This window comes from Pinus tabuliformis, chromosome 4_2 (genome assembly GCF_031772625.1).
Source record: "Pinus tabuliformis cultivar Carrire ecotype Pingquan chromosome 4_2, CPIR1, whole genome shotgun sequence".
NCBI lineage: Eukaryota > Viridiplantae > Streptophyta > Pinopsida > Pinales > Pinaceae > Pinus > Pinus tabuliformis.
Window position 1 is genome coordinate 256,162,160 of NC_142304.1, and position 21,971 is coordinate 256,184,130.

The following is a 21,971-nucleotide window of genomic DNA, read 5'->3' on the forward strand; positions in this document are numbered from 1 at the left end:
AGGAGGACTCTGAGATGTGGATGGTGAACTAGGAGAACTTGGAACAGACCTAAAGAGGACTTTAAGTGGAGTAGAAAGGTTGGGAAAATCTGCAACAGAGGTCAAAATAGCAGGCTGGTCCTGCTTTTGTTGCTTCCTGATGATTCGTGGAATAGTGTTTGGATTGCCAACAATGATGGGTGGATTAGGGTCAGGATTAGCCCTAGTATGTCGAGGATTTTTCTTAGGAGCCAGTTTCTAACTGTTTTTCAGGACTTTTATAGGAAGTTTTTTATATATGCAAGGACTGGATGAAGATTTTGGAATGGCTATATATGTTTCAAAGCTAAGATGAAGATTCCCTATCTAGCTCTTCCCTAAAGCTGTCACTGTGGTACAGAAACAGTTCTAAGGCCTCTTGGCTGGTTTCAGGCTTGATGGTAGCTTTGGAAGATAGATAGTAATTGAAAAAACCTAAGAAGTCCCCAGCGGAGTCGCCATTTATGTTAACACCCAGGTTGTTCCCTATGACTCCCAAGGGAATACGGCCGGGGTAACCACTAACCAATCTTTGGATTACAGCTTCTAGCCAAGCTGAAATCAGAGAGGGCTCTCTCTTTATGATCTGTCTCTGTTATGATGGTGTTTTAGGCTAGATGTGAAGTTTAATTTTGGTTCAATTGTTTGGTTGGAAAAGGTTCAGTCAAACGTGTATGCTCTTACCAGCATATTATATAACATTGGGCAATGGAGTCAGTGGTCCTTTGGTTTGGTGTGCTATGTTGATACAGTAATGAAAGCTGCAGAGCAGGGTAATTGTCCGGGGAACAAAGCTTTGAAATTGAGTTTGTGTGTAACATGTTCAGGATAAGAAAGGCAATTAAGGATCTTTCTATAAACTGGTATGAAAGGAAAAGCAATTGTTACCTGGAAGCATTTAAGAATTTCTAGATAACATTCACAGCATGGAATTAAATGTAACATGAGCATTTAAGAATTCATGTCTGTTTTAATCCTGAAGAAAACATTTACAGCAATATAAGATTGAGCACAGGGTGTTAAGAAACATGTCCTGAACTATTCTTTTTCTTTATTGCTAGATATGATGAAAATATGAAAATGAAATAACATAGGGAAACGAAACAGAGTTTAAAGAAGACATATCATTCCACCAGACAACGCAAGGATTCTGCAACAGCACTTAAATTATCAACAAGACACCATAGCTTCAGGAAATCACTGAGCTGAAATTGCTCTTTGTATTAAACTTTTCTGAAAGTACAGAGTATACATGCCTCAGAGTAAAATTTACCAACCCCTTATGCGTTACTAAGGGGGGTATATATACAAATTTACATTAGAAAATATCTGAATGAAGAGTAAATGCTCCATAAATGTCCTACCAACTGCTGGAGTGCGACAGCTGAAAGAGTAAATGTTGTAATAACTTTTAGTCCCTTAGCTGTCAAAAATGGTCAGAGACTGTTGACTTGGTGGCAATTGGAGTCGGTTGGAGACGCGCTGTTCAAAACTTGGCTAGCCGTCATTGTCTATGTGATGAGTCACCTTTTGGCGCTCTTTAAACGCTAACATTTTTGTTGTCTGTCTTCTGGTGACCTGGGGCTGTCAGTGACCAAATGACTTGAAGCTATCGTGGCAAAATTTGGAGCATGGCCTGCCACCAGTCCTCCTTAGGCATTTGATGTCTCCGAATTTTTATTAGAGTCTCATCGGCCTCTGTATACCGCCAAAAGTTAGGAGGAGTTTCAAACAAATGATTTGCCTCACTTTCAATGAAGAATAGGCCTTCAAGTTTAGTGTACAAGCTCTGTCCTGTTGGAGGCCCTGTTTCCTCAGGAGTACTGCCAGATGCAGTGATTTGATTTTCAATGTAAGTAGCCATCCTGTTGGTGAATTGATCTCTGGTAATCAATTTCCCTGTGCTGTTCAGCAGGCCAGGCAGTCCCCTTGCTTGCAGCATTCCCATTTTGAGTTTATACTCCTCCACCTCAGCCTGTATTTCATAGCATTTTCTTTCTACAGTCTGTACATAACTTCTGAGAGTTAGCACCTTTTTAGTTGTGAGGATGGCCTCTGTTATGTTGACGATGCCAATGGCTGCTAGCTCCTCTTTGTCTTGCCTGTTCAAAAAATCTATCAGTTGGTTTGCCTGCTCAGGTCTGTTTCCCAGCACTGTTTTGGCCCTCTGGATTTCTGTCTGTGCTTGGCCAATTAAATCCATGTACTCATGGATTGTTTTGATGGATTTCCATTGTTTGGTGATAGCTTGGGTAATCTTACCCCACAGAATTCTTTTTATGTCGGCCATGGTACTTTCCAGATTGAGCTCCTTCTCCAGGGCCTTTATTTTATCCTTCAGGGCCTTAATTTCTCTGCCCTGCTCTGCTACTGTTACCTTTGATTTATCATATTTGGCATCTATCTCTGCCAATTTTTCTTTTGCTTTCTTTATTTCATCCGCCTGGAGCTCCATTGCCTTGACAGCCTTGGTCAATTCTTCTACGCTCGGGTGTGCATCTGGAGCTGCTGTTGTGCCTGCTGCTTCTGTTGTGGGGGCCACTGCTGCCCCTGAAGTTGTTGTTGTTGTTGAATCTGTTGTAGGAGCTTGGAGTGTAGATTCTCCCTGTTTGTCATGTAGTGCTCCTTCTAGCTCTTTCTCCAATTCTTTGATCCTTTGATCTTGCTGTAATAAGAGGTCAAGTTGTTCATCAAATTGCTTTTCTTTTTGTAGTTCAGTTGTCTGAGGGTGTTCTGTAGGCAACAGCTTCAACCTTTTCCTCATAGCATTTAGATCATCATCTTTTTTCTTTAGGAGGGCCTTTACACCTGTTGGATCACTAGGATCATGTCCTAGATCAACAATGATCTCCTCAAGAGACTTTATTCTATTGTCCTTGGCCTTAGAGGACATTCTCTCAAAATCCAGCTGAGTATTGGTGTTATTTAGGGATTCCTTCAGCTCATGGGCCAATGTGGCTTTCTCCACCAAGGTGGCATAGACAATCTCCCCAGTCTGCTTGTGGAGTTCAATCTGGTCCATAGGATGTATGTCTTTAGCTAGGACCTCCACCCTTGTTTTGATGAAATCTGCAGTTGTCATTGGTTGTGGCCCCTTGGGCTTGAAATGACTGAATATCATCTTTTCTTCCTTAAAGTCATAAACAGACATTAATCTCTCCTGCTGGGCTGGTGTAGCATCTATGAACTGCTTGTAGACCTCAGCCCTTAATAGCTCATTTGCTGCCTTGATTTGCTTAAAAGAAGCCTTAGTGCCTTTAGGCTTCTTGCTTTGTTGAGAAGAGGATGACACCTCCAAACCAAGCTGTAAAGTTTGCTCCTGCTAAAAGGAGCTTGTCCCTGTATGTTGGCTGCCCTCCCTGTCTTTTCCTGTACTGTTCAAGACATCTTCAGTAATGTCTTCCACCTCTGGGGAGTCTGCCCTTTGCCTTTTAGCCTCTGGCTGATGGGAGGATCCACTAATAGGAGTGGACTCTTCTCTGTCTCTTTTAGTGCCCCTCTCCTCATGGGCTGGGGTCTGCAAAATAGGTGCTATTGGAGGTTCAGTTTGTGGAGGAGGAGTTTGCATTATGGGGGTCTCTGGCAGCCCAGTCTGTGCTTGTTGCTGCTCTGTTTGCTGATCTGTTTGTTCCTTTCCTGCTTCATCCTCTGCATCCATTATGCCTTTGCCTTTATCTATTGTTGTTGCCGATGTAGAGGGTGCCTGTGGTGCTGTCCTTGTCACTGAGGTCCCTTCTCCCACTGAGTGAGGCGTCCTGAAAGGTACCTGCTGCACATAGTCCAGGTCAATAGTCTTCTCAAGCTCTTTCATGTTTTTAAGCATTCTTTCTTCTTCAGTTAAACTCTCCACTAGAGTGTCCAGCTGCCATTCTTGCAAGTTGGCATACTTTTCTATGTGTGGGTAGTGGCAGTGCTTAATACCTAGGAGTCTGTACTTATTTCTCCTAGCAGTGATGAAACCTTGAGGGTCATAAGGGACCCATCGAAAACTATAGGACAACTTATATTTGTCCTTGAGGATCAAGTCTGCAGATTCCCATCCTTCCTTCTTGTTCATAATGAAGGGGCCCAACTCATTTTTGTAATTAAGGTGGGCCTTTTTCTTGGAGCTGTGGAAATGGGTGAGGTCTGACTGAATTAATTGCCTGTAATACTCCAAGGCAAATAATCTCATAGGTACATACTTGGGGAGCCTGTATGGACAGAGCTCACAGCCATATACTCTGAACACAGTATGGTGTTCATATAGGTACCAGTCACCTATTTTGTACTTCTTAAATGGCTGCATAGCTTTCTTGATCTCATTAGATATTCTAGGTGGAGGGGACCTCATCAGCATGCAAGAGACTGGGTACACAAACTGGTCAACAAATTCACAGTAGGTATAGGGTGAATTTGTGACTTTATGATAAACTGAGGTCCAGAAGATGACAGATCTTCTCTCCCCTTTATTATCCAGCCTTCTGATGTAACATGGGAAGGCTTCAGAATGATGAAACATGAACAGGTGGTAGATGTAAGCTGAGTATCTGAAGACCCCCTGTCTGTCCACTTTGCTTAATTGATCATGAATCTTATTGGCTATAAACTTAGCAAAGTTATACTTTCGGGCAGGGGGTTGACGCGGGCTGTAAACAGACAGCAACACTAGCATGGATTTATCCACATGCTCACTGTTTTGGTATCCCAATACATAGGCTATCATGTCTAGTAATAGCCTGCCTATATCATCGAAATGCTCCCTCAGATAGGGAGGTGGCCCTGTAGGCTGGCATTCAGGTCTCATGAAGTTCCGGGTGACCTTTTGCAGCTCCTCACTGGTCATCTTATCACCAGTTTCCAGCAAATAAGTTGTGGAGAACGGGATCAGCAACTCTGTCTGATCAAACTGTAACATCTTGTTGATGGAGTCAGCATTTACATAGAAAAGGATCCTTCCTGATGGAGTATTGACAGCTCTGTGCTGGACATCATAGTGTTCAGCACATAGGTGAATGATTTCAGGGAAAACATTCACAGCTGGGAGACAGTAATAGGGCAGGTTTGACTACCATATCCCATGTGTACCATGCCCATCCTTATAATCTTCCCTTAGTTGAGTGAAGGTCTTCAAGAAGTCCCTGTCTCCCTCAAAGTCCTCAATGAGACAATCCTTGTCAATGAATGGCAAGGCCTCCAGCTCCTTGTTGGTTTGATTTAATGGAGCTACACTGAGGGAAGAGGATGTAGAGGCTGCCATGATATAATCTGAATTTGTGCAGGTGGAGGTACTGGCTTGACAAGTCTATAAAGACTTAAGTAGCAGGTGAACTGTAAACACAGTCTGGTGTCCTCTTTTAGTGAATAAAGGTAAACAGGTTTGTAAGTTGCTGCAAATTCACAGGGATGTGAATTGCTAATAGATAAGTTGCAGAGATATTGATGTTTCTTTTTATAAAGAATGCAGGTGGCCTGTACTCGGCAAAAGGGAACAATGCCGAGCACCTCGGGGGCAATTTTACAGTTTTAGCCCACGGACTGATCGCTCCAATGTCGAATTGTGGTTTAGGGATGGTGCAGATTGCTTGGGTTTAGTTTAGGTAATCAGGCAGAACTGAATTAAGTAGTTTTACCAGTCCTTTAATGGTGATTTTTACAGATAATTGGAATGCAGGGGCAAAGTGGGAAAACTGGCAAAGTACCTGGAAAAACTGACTTGGAAGCTCGCGGGCCAGGCTGTGGAGACTTAGTGCCGTCGAATTCCGAACTTTCAGCGGTTGAATTGTCGAATTTGATGGCTGGCTGAGAAAATTCGCGGCAGCTGTTGGCAACGGCTAGTTCTCTTTTGCATGAAAATGACCGAAAACGGCTTATTTAGTCGTTTAAAACGTTAATTTTGGTAAAAGTGTGCATTTGGCGCTTTTTCGCCGATGACGTTAGCATGACGTCATGGCGGGACCCGGGTACGGAGGTGACGTGGCAGCGGAGGTGTCTGCCAGGGTGGCAGGACATGGTGGCGGGCGGATGCGGTGGCAGGTCCGCGTGGAGGGCCACGGGACGCTGGGGCGGGCACTGGTGAGGTGACGTGCCAATGACGTAGGAGGGAGGGTGGTAACAGGGGTGGTGGTAAGCGGGTTCCCCGCACCACCTTTGGGCAAAGGCGGTAACGGGGAGGGGGGCTCCGAACAACCCCACCGCCTGCCACGCGTCCCCTGTACGGGACGGCCAAAACCACTTTCCCCGGACGCTAAAGGTCGGCAGGTCGGGGAGTGAAAATGACCGCCCACCTTTAGATCTGGGCGACGGAGATCGGACGGCTGGCGGGCCCTCCGACGGATCGAGCAGGTTGGGGGGGGTCCCGCCGGCACAATATAATATTCAATTTAATATTTGGGGCGGAGGACTATAGAAAAAATGGGTTTTTTGTAGTGTTTTGGGTTTTCTGGGTTTTTTGCAAGGGTTTATACAAGAAAAAGGGGTTTTGTGTGTTTTTTAGTAGAGGGACGGTGAGGGTTGAGGGGAAAGATTTCTGCTCATAACTAGAGTTTAGAGCACATCCAAGACAAGGTTGACCACAGTCCCAGATGGACTGAAGTCCCCTTAGACCATTTACTTGGCTATAATGCCAAAAGGAGAATATGTAGATAATGCTGGGATTTATACACCATGGTGTTTAATACTAGTAGGGGAAAGGTGACACAGGGATTTACATAGTAAAGTTAAAATCAATATGGATGGAGGTAAATGAAGGGGAAAAACACTGGATTTGTTTGCAAAACACTTAGTTTAAAGAGTAGATCAAAATGAAAAGATTTTACACAGGAAATGTGGCTTCCAAAGGATTTGAATTCAATCATAATACCACAAATAATTCCATGAAATGCCAATTCAAAGGGGATGTCAGTAAATGATATGAGAATGGGGAAAGAGGGAAGTTAGTCATGTTCCTTGCTGTAACATGATGAAGATGAACCCCTTGTCTTTTTGATAGATTTTCCTTGGAAAACACAGTTCATACATCTGAAATTGGTAAAGATAACCTTTCTGCAACCCCTACTACCTACCCAGCTACTTGCCTAGCATTTTTTATTTCTTCTTGGAGGGTGCACTTGGACTTGCAGACCCTTACTTGCCTTTTCTTTTCTTTGGCTTTTTCTTTTGCTTTTCTACCTACTTCTACCCTTATTGCTTCCAAGGTCCCAGATTAAGCAGTTGGGAGCCTTTTCTTCTCTACTTGAACTACTTGTCTGCCAAGATTAAACAATTTGGACAGACTTCTTTCTCTAATCTATAACTGCAATTTAAAGCATGGCATGATCCAGATTAAACTGTTGGATCATCCATCAAAATTGAAACAAGGCCATCAAAATTGAAACAAGGAGAAGCTCTTTACACACCTTGTCTTCTCTAGGAAATATGGGATCTTTGGATAATCAAAGCTGAGCATATTTGGACTTTCCCATGTCAATCATGAAATATGAAACCTATTGGTATAGGTAGCTAACACCCCCTAAAGCATGGAGGCAGAATAAGGAGCGATGGTCGAGGTGCTTTACAAGTCAGTGCAAGGACGAGAACAACACTGTCAGAAGACCTGAAAATCAATCATATACATATTCATCTCTCACATCTTTGATGATCATGCATAACAATACAAGAAGAGGCATTTAATGATACATGAATTCGTGGTATGGACACAACTATTTAAATAAGAGGGATCATGTGCAAAGATCCTCGGTATGGTCACAACCATCTGAATAGAAAGGATCATAAAAATGAACCCACGGTATGGTCGAAGCCATCCATCTAGCAGAAACATGTATACAATCATGAATGAATCATAACTCCATGCAACCTAGATTATATCAAACAAAATCCAAGGTCTTGTGTTCCATCTCGACCTGAGCAATGTATGAATTCTAACATGTGAATAGATGTGTCGAAGTTGAACATGATAGACAACCACCTAATTATCGGTCAATGATGTAAACCGTTAACGGGAATGAGAGAAACCACCAATAATGACAATGGCTCTCAAGGTAAAATCAACACAATCCATGAATGTGAATAATGGAACTAAATTCAAACAATCGTGAAGTCATTCGATCAAAGGTCAATGATGTAAACTTGTCATCAAATGCGAAGAACTCGCCATTGAGGCATGCAAGCTCTAAGGTACTGGAAGGGACTTTATAGATCATCTTCCTAGATAATGAGCTAAAGTTGATGGGAAGTAATCCATCGAAGGAGGGTGATAATGAATCCCACATCATCGACATGAAACAAAGGATGTAGTAAAGTAAATAAGTAAGATTTAGGATTGTAGCAGAGATTTAGACAATGTAGGGGTAGTAAAGAATTGCAGATAGGAATTCTCTTGAACATATCGGTGACATGACTCTGGAGTTTGGTAGCATTGGACTCAACATAGGATCAGAAGTCATGATGATGAGATGGTATGATCAAATGAGAGGAAAAATGGATTTCCCAAACCTAAGAAGGCAAGTGACGTACCAAGGATATCCCAAACCCAACATGAATAACATATGAGTTTCATGTTCAAGAGCAACATGCCGCCTCTATAAGATACAAAAGATGGACACTTTCACTTTTGCCCCCACCATTTATGGAAAGTACCCCATATATTTTTTATCGCAAGCTTGAAGGGGATACCGTATGCTTCCATATAAGTTCACCTTTCAAAGGAATCCATCCTAGTAAGTTTTACGAACCCTAGTGTTGGCTTGTTGGGGCCTGACCTAGGTTCGGAGATGATTTAGCCAAACAAATCCAGGTACTACTGGCCCTTTCGGCAACATTCCGCAGAGCGTGGACTGAGGTCTCACCTGAAGTAGTATGGGAGGGTGCTAGAACTAGGTTTCCGCACCCTGGGGATGTCTGATGGGTTCCAAGTGGTCCGTAGTTTGACCCTGCGCGTACGTCGCTATGTGCACTTATCAGTACCTCGCAGCAAGTGATGCTGCCTTCGCGCAGCCCTACTCGTGGGCTGAATAGTGTTATTGTCCAAATCCTTACTAGGAACACGATATTAGTTAATTAACTTAGCTTATCTGTATTCTTTCATTTATACATAACAATATTCACCATTCATACAAAAGCATGCAGTAAATAAACAATATAATTGCACTTGATATCAAACATGTAATAACATAAGAACAGATACAGAGAATTCAGATAAAACTTCTCTTTATTACTCTTCTTCCTTGGTTATAAACTTGACTCTGCCCTGTGCACTTAGCTCCAAGGGTCCATGCACTTAGCTGTGGACTCTACTAGGCCTCTATGCACTTAGCTGCAAAGCCTCTTCCTACTACTACAACCAAAGATACTAGACTCTTGCTCTAAGCTCGCTACGTTTTAGACTCCATCTGTTGATTAACTAACTACTTTACAACTTAGAGCCTCACTCTATTTATACAATCCCATGGTCCGTAGACCATGGGTAGGCCGACACTACATTCAAAACTTAGGGCGGACAACCCTATGACTCTAAAATACAATTTTCACTCCGCACCTGCAATTCATGGAGTTTTTACAACAATATTGCTCAAAACTTGGGCTTTGAGCCCCAAACCATGATTTGGGGGGGATTCCATGCCCAACAGGCCCCCAACACAAACATCGTGACTCGCCCTCGAGTCACTCTGTCGGCATGATGATCTTGGTGCAGAGTCCCTCCAACTGTTCCCGTATGGTGCTGATGGCTGCATCGCACTGAGCTGCTGCTTGCTGAACCTGCTACATTTGTTCCTCCATGTCTGAATTATGTCCTTACATCTATACCGACATCCACTACATATGTTTATAGTCCTACGCCCTTGTCTGGCTCCTTGAGTCTCGAAGACTGTACTTCAGCTGGTTAGTCAGATAGCTGGCCCACCAGTGTAGGGCTTCAAGCGGTTGCCGTTTACTTTGCCTGGGAAGGGTTCTCCATTTAGTTTGACTAGATGGACCGCGCCTCCATCTGTGACCTCCTTAACCACGTATGGTCCCAGCCAGTGCATTCTGAATTTTCCCGGAAATTTTTCAAACTTACTGTCATACAACAACACTAAGTCATTTACCTTGAAGGTGCACAACTTGATATGGTGGTCGTGCTAGGATTTTTCACATTGCTTTTGTACCTAATGATGAAATCCAGCCAAGAATCATTCTTCCTCGAGTTCTTCTAATTGTGCGAGCCTTTCTTCCATAGCTTTGTGGTCTGTCATGCCTATAAGTGTCGCTATTCGCAGACTAGGTACGATATACTCCATCGACATGATAGCTTCCACACCATAAACTAACTGGAAAGGTGTCTGTCCCGTCATCATTTCGCACGTTGTCCTGTAAGCCCATAGCATAGCAAGTACGCGCAGGTCCCAATCATTTCGCTTCGTGTTGCATACTATGGTCAGTGCAGTCTCCAGTATTTTGTTGAATGTCTCTACTGTCCCATTAGCTTGTGGGTGGTACAGTGTACTTTTCTGATGATACACCTGGAACTCTTCTGTAAGCGTGCTGATGGTTTCATTCAGGAAATGTGTTCCACGATCACTCATTAAGATTTTTGGACAACCAAATCGGTTCAACACGTTTTCGAACAAAAACTTCGCAGCCATGGTGGCCGTGTAGTCTTTGACCAGCTATGCTTTCACCAATTGTGTCAGGTACTCCGTCGCAGTCATGATGTAGCACGTGCCTATCTTTCCTTGAGGTTTGTTTGGTCCCACAAAGTGATTGCCCATTTCTCAAATGACTGTAGTGTCATTTGTGGATTTAACAGCATCTCGTCCCTCCGTAATGGTTTTCCAGTCCTTTGACATATATTGCAGGCCTTACAGTGTGCTTTCGAATCCTGGTGCAGGGTTGGCCACCATAACCCTGCACGAAGAATCTTTTGTGTGGTCATGCATCCTACATAGTGTCCTCCTACAACACCCCCATGTGCTTCTGCGAGGATCTGGCTTCATTCGAATTCAGGTACGTATCTTCGCAATATCTCATCATTTCCCATTTTGTATAGGTGCCCCGCGATGACAGAAAAATCTGTCGCGCGCACCACCAATTCTTTCTTCTTTTGGATGGAGTATTCCTTCATCACAGTCCCTGTTGTCAGAAAATGGATTATATCTTCGAAGTTCCCGTCTACGATGCACACTACAAAGAGCTGTGCATCAGGTAGTCCCTCCTCCAAATTATTGGGTTCCTCGCCCGTCTCAATTCACGACAAGTGATTCGGTCCTGCATTCAAGCATCCTGGCTTGACTATGACCTCAAAATCATATTCCTCTAACAATAAGAGCCACCTGCATATGTGCCCCCCCAACACAGGCTTATTGACCAGGTATTTTAGTGCAGAATGGTCGGTGTATATCTTGAAATGTCCTCCGAGTAAATAGTGTTGGTATTTTTGGAGTGTGTACACCATCGCTAACCACTCATGCTCGGTGGTGGAATAGTTCTTCTATGCTTTGGACAACCTCTGACTTGGAAACTTGACAGGGTGATCCAAACCTTCCCCGCCCTCCTATGTGAGCACTGCTCCCACCGCGATACATGACGCATCAACATGGACGTGAAACTCCACATCCAATTTTGGGAAGACCAGGATTGGAGCGGAGGCCAATTTCCCCTTCAGGACGTCCAAACTTTTCATACAATCATCATTGCAGCAAAATGTAACATCCTTTTTCAACAATTTTTCCATTGGCGTGGTGATTTGGGCATAGCTTTTGATAAACCTTTTGTAGTATCCGATGTGTCCCAAGGTAACGCGCAGTTGTTTAACACTTCGCGGTGCTTCCAAATTTAGAATAACGACAATCTTTGCAGGGTCCACCATCAGTGCTTGTTTGTAGACTACATTTCCCAGTAAGTTTCCAAAGGGAACGAGGAATGTGCACTTCTTAAGGTTCAACTCAAACTGGCGTCGTTAGCAAGTAACCAGCATCAAGAGTAAGCTTGCTACATGGTGATTAACTAATCCAAAGACAGTCTAATCATCTAGATATACCTTCAAGAACTTGTGGATGTATTCTTTGAACGCAACCACAACGATGCGTGAAAAGGTGTCTAGCACATTCTTCAATCCAAATGGCATAATGGTGTATTGAAAGCAGCCCCATTCCGTTGCGAAGGTCATTTTGCTCCTATCTTCCAGTGTGATATTGATCCGATGGTACCCTAAGAACCCATCCGTGAATGAGTATGCTTCCTGGCCGCCAACATTCTCCAGTACTTCATCTGTGAACAGTGTCAGGAATGGATCATGTACACAGGTGTCATTCAGCTTCCTGAGGTCCACACATATTCTTATTTTGCCCTTCTGTTTTTTCTCCTGCACTACCATAGGACTCACCCAATTAGATTCTTCCATTGGCTCAATAATTCCGGCTGCGAGAATTTTGTCTAATTCTTCGTGGACCTTTTCCTTATATTTCAGATTCAAGCGGTAAGACCGCTGCTTAACCTGCTTCACATCAGGTTTTAGGGTGATCTTCATCATCCCTAAGTCACCAACGATCCCTTTTTAGTCTGTAATTTTTGTCAGGAACAAGTCTTGGTATTCGCGGAGTAACTCAGGGACCTTATCCACCATGGCATCATCCCAATAGTCCCCAAGCGTTACGTACTTTGGCTCTGCCTCTGCTACAATGTTTACTTTCTTTGTTTTTAGCGGCGCAGTGATGTCGGGATCCTCAATCGATGGTCCTCGAACCTTGCGACAACCTTCCATTTCTGGAATGTTAATATTTTGTGGGTGCTCATCATCCTCCTCAACGTTTACGTTGTAACACTCTAGCGCGCAGCTCAACTATGTTTCCCATTCTGGCTGAGGTACTTCCATTGGCTCCTGGGGTATTTTGAAGATAGTTGCTTTTACTACCTGTAGCACATCATCAACAGTATCCCACCAATGATCTTCAAACGTGAAAGTTAATAGAAATCCCTCGCGTAAGATATCCCATTTGCTCATACCATGGTAGAGCTCCGTCTCAGTATACCAATTCATGGGTATGACATCCAAGGTATGATAGAACAAATGTACCCATTCAGGCTGTGGCTCTTCCCCATAGACATTGGTCCATTTTGCAAGGTGTGTACATGGATCATCCCGTCCATCATACCTGTCTACTAGATGCGTCTACGGTTTCCCAAAGCATAGGCACATCATCCTTCTGCATCTGCGCCAGTCATCAAATCTTCTATGATGCATACCCCACCACCTTGCAGGCGTCAGGTGCAGTGCCCATTTCACAGCATCGAACCACTGTTGTTCCAGCACCGGGCTTTCAAATTTGTTCAAGAATTCATCCACCGCTGTCAACCCATCATACATAGGTAGATCCCTTACCTCTGTTGTCATGCAGCACAGTTATCTAACCATCATGTTACAATTGAGCGTGGTTACCTCATGTAACCGATTCTATGATCGTTCTGTTTCCTCATCCGAATCTGATGTGTAGGAGCTTTTGCGCTCCCACGAAATCCGGCCATCCACTGTAGGATTCACCCAATCCTATTCTTGAGTGGTTATCTTGTAGATACAGTGTATCTCCTCATCGATCTCATCGTCACACATTGGCTCTATGTAGCGTGCTCCTTCCGCAGGGTCTAAAGGCACCACTATGCATAGTGACTTTTTCTCAAAAATCATTTTGCACTTCTTTAGATTTATTACTCTGTTCATATCAACGGCCCAATCTATTCCTAGTAGCGCGAGATAGGGATTGCTATCATCGACAATCTCTATCACCTTGAAATATGCCAATGCACTCACACCTTCGATGTCTACTGTTATCCCTTGTAGTCTTCCCATTGGTAGGATCATTTGTTGGTTCGCCATCCGTAATTGAATAGGAGAACATTGTAGCACGGGTCTGCCCATGCGTTCCCATGTTTGTTTTGGCAGTACATTCACATCTGATCCTAGATCCAGAATTACTTGATCCTTTTCATACTCCTTGATTTGCATCGTCAATCTAATTTCCCTTCATTTTCACGATGTGTGCTTTCCGAGTTTCCAGACTACGCGCAGTTCTCTTGACCCAGCACACCTAGTGATAAGTTCCTGCAGCCCTTTCACAGACTTGCTGTCGCGCAACAATTTCATACATGTCTCCAAAAAGTGAGTGATCATTGAAGGATCCATCTCTCGCTCTAGTTGATCCTTAATACCTGAAGTGGAGGCCTCCGTGAAGCTCTTCTTAGCTTCCATGAATATCTCCTTCGCGCGCTCCAGATCAAATTCAGGTTCCTTTGAAGGAGCCTTGCAAACCCACACACTTTCTTCAGGCTACTTACCTTTGTCCTCTCCTGTCATGATACCGCTTCTAAGCACTTTGTTTACATTCGGGTCCTCTTCACGTGGCTCAGACCTCATCATTTGCAAATTCTGAGTTGGGGGAGGCTGGAGTATGCCTTTCTCGCATAGCCTCACTATCAGTGTAGGGTAGTCCTCTGCCTCATGATCAAACTGAGTATAGTATAAACATGATGTTCTCGTCGGATTCATAAAATCACAGGCATAGTTCCTTGGCCCTCCGCAATTGTAACAAATTAGTTGTCCATGACCCCTTCCTGGTCCCATTCCACCTCGACCTCATCCACACCCCTGAAATCCAGCGCATGGCATTCCTGCATTTGGGTCGAGGGCTCATGTTTCGATCTGTACTCTATAGGTAGGGGTCTGATCCATCATTGGTTCATAGCTTTTACAGGTGCGCTCATCATGGCCTACCAACCTACAGAAATTACAGAATAATTGTTGGGATGTCTACATATACTTCTGCAATAGATGACAATTATCCATAGTGTGTTTTCCTCCTATCTGACAGATCGCTCACCATAATGTAGGCACCGTGCTCAGTCCTGCTTGTGCCTAAGGTATTAATGGCATCGGCCCTCCTCCCGTCAAGTAATTTACGAATATTGGATAATGGTCCTTGTCATTCCCCTAGCCTTTGAATTTTATGCACCATACCTCCTCGCGCACTTCTGGGCGAGTTTTCTTGTCCTATTTCAAACTTTGCATTTCCAAACACAAATTTTGTAGTTGCACATGGATTTTTTTGACTCCCATGCCAGGATTTTGTATTGGGGTCTTGTGTAATCTCATTGCAATCTCCAAAGCTTCGACCTAGGTGGATAACTTTTGCTGCCACACTGCCATTCTTAGATGCGGTGTTAGTGACACTACAAACCATGCGAGGTGTTGCCCATCTATCAAGGTCATGTTGGCTTCATGAATCATACTCTTTAGTCACTGATCCAAATCCCATGGGGTCTCACTTGGAAGCATTGCAATCTCTTTGAACCCAATGATCGATTGTATCTCCGACTTTGGCCTACTAAATTCCTTGTTCATTGTGACCTGGATATCTATGATCCCCGTGTTCAGATGGTCATTAGAATGCTTAATGTACCATGTCAGTGCACGATCCTGCAACGCGCTCACCAACGTTTCCTTCTTTATATTGTCATCCATGACTCATTGTGCTTCCCATACAGCCCTTACCACGAACCAAAATTGGTCTGGATCTTCATTCCCTACTCCTCTGAATACCAGTAATTTTATTGCGCTTGGCATATTGAACTGTGGTGGTGGCGGAGGTGGTGTGGGAAGAGATGGAGGTGAATATGGTGAGAATGGTGGTGGTGTAGGTGGAGGTGGTAGGCGTGGAATTCGCTACCTTATCAGACTGACTGCGCTTCTCAAAGAAACTTTGGCGAGCTCTTCCTCACTTTCCCGCCAAGGTGAAATCAAGGGGTTATTCTCTATCTCTGTGCTACCTTTGTTTCTATAGATCCTACCACTTCACGTAGCCCCAAACATCAATTTATTTGCATAACCCTCTTTTCACACAATAACATCTTAATCCAAGTGTTCAGAGATTTAATGTACTTACCTCGTGGTCCTTTGAGGAAGCGTTATTTCGCCTCGTTGTAGCTGACTGTTGTGTCTACCGTGAACTTGGTGTTAAACCCCCCTATAATTTGATTGAGCCAATGGTCCACAGCGCATGTGATATTATCTTCTGATGCTTCTAGTCTACGCACTAATTCTGGAGTCCACACAATTGGTTTGTCAAGCCTACACCTTCCCTAACTGTCTACTAGCTTCACGATCCACTCATACAACTTAGAGGGAAAGGATGTAAAGAAAATCTCATGGATTTCCATATATAAGTAGCACTCCAACCACTATTCCTTTGATACTCACAGATTCCTATTTTCCTGCGTCACGAACTCATGAATATTTCTGTCTAACCGCCCTTCAATTTCTTTCTTCATTGGATTCCAGTGACACGACATCAGACATCCCTTATGTAGATCTCGGTCTCGGCAACGGAACCATTTGTTGGCTTGTTGGGGCCTAACCCAGGTTCGGAGATTATTTAGCCAAACAAATCCCGGTACTACTCGCCCTTTCGGCAACAGTCCATGGAGCGCAGACTGAGGTCTCACCTGAAGTAGTATGGGAGGGTGCTAGAACCAGGTTTCCGCACCCTGGGGATGTTTTATGGGTTCCAAGTGGTCCACAGTTTGACCCTGCATGTACGTCGCTACAAGCACTTATCAGTACCTCACAGCCAGTGATGCTGCCTTCACGTAGCCCTACTCAGGGGACGAACAGTGTTATTATCCAAATCCTTACTAGGAACCTAATATTAGTTGATTAACTTAGCTTATCTGTATGATTTCATTTATACATAACAATATTCACCATTCATACAAAAGCGCGCAGTAAATAAATAGTATAATTGCACTTAATATCAAACATGTAATAACATAAGAATGGATACACAGAATTCAGACCAAACTTCTCTTTATTATTCTTCTTCCTTAGTTACAAACTTGACTCCACCCTACGCACTCAGCTGTAAGGGTCCGCGCACTTAGCTGTGGACTCTACTAAGCCTCTGCGCACTCAACTATAGAGCCTCTTCCTACAACTACGACCCAAGATACTAGACTCTTGCTCTATGCTTGCTATCTTTCAAACTCCATCCGTTGGTTAACTAACTACTTTACAACTTAGAGCCTCGCTCTATTTATACAATCCCATGGTCCGCGGACCATGGGTAGGCCAACACTACATTCAAAACTTAGGGTGAACAACCCTATGACTCTAACATACATTTCGCGCTCCATGCTCGCAATTCGCGGATTTTTTACAACAATATTGCTCAAAACATGGGCTTTGAGTCCCAAACCATAATGTGGGGGGGATTCCATGCCCAACATCTAGGAAGGAGGAGCTCAGTCTTGTCATGGTGACATGTCATGCATCGTTTAAGTTTTATGAGTCCGATGGAGGTGAAACTCGGCATCTTTTTCACATTTAGAGAGTTTAAAAAAGAAGTGGAAAAGAAAACTCGAAAGGTCCCTTTTCATAAATCGTCTCTTGAACTCGAAAAGGTAGAAAACAATATCCAAGGGAACCTCCTAATCATTTTTGACTAAGGTGTTCATTTTTCATACAATAGTCTATATCAGTTATGAAAAGGTTTAAAATTATACTAAGTAGATGTCATTTCGTTTACTTTTACAAGTTCGAAAGAGAGAAGAAACAAGATTTACCATGATGTAAACATAGTAATGACCAAGGAGTAGATTAAAATTTAAAGGGCCTTGGACAACCATCGCATCTATATAAACCATCTTTCCTCCCAAATTAATAGGTAACTTAGGAAGGATCCCTAACGGTTGACTGGTTCCTTTGTTAAAAGCTAACATATTCTGGGTGACGGGGACAAGCTGAGGAAAATCTAAAGCTTGCCACGCAGTTGAGGACAAAATTCTAAAAGATGCGCCCTTATCTATGACTGTGCTAGGTACCACCATATTGTAATCCTATACTGTAATATGGAAATTCACATAGGATTGAAGATGATATCCTGCCAATCAAATTCAGTAAAAAGAAGTGACTAAACTACTCAGAGGAGATGTCATAGGAATGTCATAGTTTCCCTCTTGTGCTATGGGAACATGAGAAATTCTCTCATGCACCTCGAGAATGGGAGGATTTCCCTCTAGTTCATTCGAAACTAAAGAAACAATAAGAACCTGAGTAGTATGAGGTTCACTCTCTACCAGAAAGGTACGGTTAACTGAAGGTGGAGCCAAGTCTACCATTTTCTCAACTAATGGTTAGTCGAGAATGGACTCATGACACTCACTTTTAGAGAGAGCGGGGTTGACTAAAGATGTATTTTGATCAATTACTTGATCAACTAGCGGAGGATCAAGGGCAAGCTTCTGATAACAAACCAGAAGACAAGGATGGCAAGTTGTAAGGTTTTCTAACTCTTTGGTAGCCTCATCCAGAAGAGGACAAAGGTGAATGGGATGATTACCTTCACACAACTTACAAGGAAACTTGACTTTTCACTTTTTCCCCTAGACCTTATTATTACTAATCAAAAATTTATCACCAGCATGATCACCAGAGTCTAATGACAAAGGTTGATGTGAACTTGTGGACCACACTTCTAAGACCTTGGGAATACTAGGACAATTCCAAAGAAGGTGGTCACCCTTACATAACATGCAAGGGAATTTTACTTTCCGACGATGTTTGGAAGATTTTTCTACATTAGTTGCATCCATAGAAATGGTTGCTTGGTTTCCCCCTCTCTTATTTTTTCTTCTTCTTATTTGTCCTCTTCTTCTTCTTCTTCTTCTTCTTGTTAGCTTTCTGGTTACTAGAATCCAAACTTTCACCAGTTGAAGAGGAAGAATGGGGTGAATAAATAGGTGAAGGAAAAGGGTCAACTTTAGGATCAACATGAGGTTGATGTGGTTTAGGTGGAGGATAACTCGGTTGAAAAGCAGTTTGGACACTCGGAATCACTGAGGTTGAAAACAACCAAACTCGCAGACGAATGGCCAATCCAGGAAGGGACAACATTGCCATATAGGGAGCACCAGTATTTCCAAAAGAAGGAAGAGGACTAGGATTCATGGTAGAGGGGTTTTCTTAACTGGTAGACTTAGAAAATGTTGCCATTAGTATCAACCGAAGATCTACTGAGGAGTATTTCCACACGAAGGATGTTGTTCCACGGTCAATTAATTGATTTTAGAAATTAACAAAACAAAATAAAAGAGGAGTAATCTAGGCAAGAGGGTTTACCAAGTATCTACGAACTGCAATATACACCCTAATCGAAACCAAGGATTTAACGTATGATGACCAATCTCCCCGAATGTTGTGTTCGGTGTATCACATCTACAAGGCGGCTGACTCGGTTACATGTGGCTAAAGGATAACAACCTAGTGAGGTCTCCCAATATATACTCTACAATACGAGGAGCACAAGTCCGTGTTAGTGTTGTCTAATGCATAACTGTTCAGTGAGAGCATTCCCATATACTTTCCATACTAGAGTGCCTCTGATATACTCGAGAGTACTAGAGAACCTCCGATATACTTCTGTATTGGAATGAGACTTCACCCCCAGGATATAATGCAGGAAGTTAAAGACAACTGCTAGGTTCATAGACACTGAAACACGTCTCTAGCCAAGACCTCTAAATGTTTGCATTAAGTTCCAAATGCTCCTTATGTTAATTCAATAAATTTTAAAGTTTTTCTTGAATTAGGTTTCAATTTTGGGCTCAAAAGATGTCACCTGAATCTTAGTATGCAACTATATGAGAAAAAGGAAACCTTTCATTTCAACGAATTCTATGCTAATGAGGGAAGAGAGTACATAAAATTAATGCATCAAATAGGGGAATGCTTAAAACAATATGCCTCCACTAACTTTTTCCAAATGCAAAATGCAAGAGAAAAAAATAAACTTCAGTTTCACTAATGAATATGCAATCTATTGAAAGCAAAAATGGTATTCATTTCACTAAAATGCACTTCTACTTATACGATGTTTTTTTATTTTTGAATGTCTATATGCAATTAAGCTTCAACTAAAGAAAAAAATAAGATTTTATTCCAAAATGCTCCTAAATGAAACAAGGAATCAATCAAAATAACACCAAATTCAAAGCACTTTAACGAAATGTATTTCACTTTCTCTTTCAAATAGACAATCAGATATGTTCATTCCAATTTGCAAACCAAACAATCTAATCTATCTTTGATAAGAGATAAAGATGGATTTCAAATGTTAGATGAACTAATACACATGAAAAACCTCTTTGCACAAGACAAACCAAAATCAATGCAAGTCAATGTTTCAAGTGATTTTACCAAATGAACATACCCAATCACTAGAAAACTAGAGGCGCAAAGACACTTACAAGTGACAAGAGGAAACCAATTGACCTGCAAACCCTAAAATCAATCAAATTTCACTCATAAACTTGAAATTCCAAAGAAGTAAAGATTTGCTAATAAAACAATGTAATCAACCAAAACATCAACTAAAGGCAATCATAGAGTACAGAAAAAGATCTCAGGGGCTCAGACACACTGGGGTTTGACGTAGAAACCCTAATTGTTTCCAATCTTAGCAACCAACGTGACTGTGAAGGCCAAACAGGGGCTGAATAGGGGATAAGCATGTCTGTTTTAAGAAAAAGCGTGTTGTCAGTGCAACTGTCAAATTAAAAAATGCACTAGTTGAGGAAACAGGAAAAAAATAAAAATAATTTCACAAACTTTACTAGATTGAGCACTCCAAGATAGTAACCAGTGATTGTGCAAACCTAAATCAACCTAAACTAACTGAGAACATGATGGTCGGTCAAACTAATCAAGAGATTAGTTGACAAAGGATAATTAACATGCTATAGCTTCCCCAGTGGAGTCGCCATTTTGTTGTGAAGGAAAATCCCCTCTACGGACAGAGGCGACCCCTCTAGCCCAATGAGTGGGTCTAGAAACAAACCAAACAATCTAATACTCACTTTCCTAGCTTATGCTTGACAAATTCAATGAGAAAGAGGAACCTACCACGTTCTGATGCTAATTGATTGTTCTTTAGAGATGTCTTTGAATCTTTCCCTCCAGGCCTCGCTCCTAAGTCGTTCTTCACATCCAGAAATCTACAAGGGAGACCAAAGTACTATATAAGACATGAGAGCATATATAACATGTATCAAGCATTAAATACTTAACATATCAAGGAACATTAAGCTAATCACATAAATATTTACACAATTATGGAAAGTGCACATCATATGTATATATTAAGACACTAAAAATGGAAGCATACAACCTATGCCTTGATGTTGAGGCCTTCCTTTGGGTGGATGTCCAAGTCCAAGAAAATAATCTTCAAGAACTCCTTCTCCAAGCTAGAAATGGGAAGCATGTAAGCATAATTTTAGCATAGGGATGCAACAATCAATTGTAGAATTTTGTAGAATTTTTCTACAAATTAGCTAGCTCTGATACCATGTAGAACTTTTTCTACAAATCAGCTAGCTCTAATACCATGTAGAAATTTCCCACCTGTAGATCACCTGGTAATGCAATGTACTAAAGCAAAACACTTGATCTGCTTCTACAAACAATTTAGCAAAAGCTTAATCAACCATGAGCAACATCAATAAGAAAACATATAACTGATAAGAAGGAATCAATCACACATAACACAAAAGAATTTACCCGGGGAAAGAACCTTGTTATAGACATTTTTGTGCCTGAAGCATGAAATGTCCATAATCTAAGGGATCCAAAGTCCCTAAACATGTTGTTCCTACCCCTAGAGGAACAAGGTCAACAAACCACAGCAATTCAAAACAAGTTCTCCACTGAAATAACTCAAAAACAAGTCAATTCTGGATCATGTCAACTGCTCCACTGAGCATCTGCGCTGAATGTCAACTGCTCCATGGACCACCTGCGTTGAATACTCCAACAAAGGCTACCTGCGCTGAGCGAGTTTTGACAAGTGGAAGTCTCATTCCTCAATGTGTCAGTGCCCAGGAAGCTTCCAAAATGACACTTGGATCAGGGAATTCGCCTAGTGATGAGTAAGAGGTTCCAAATCTCCAAGTGG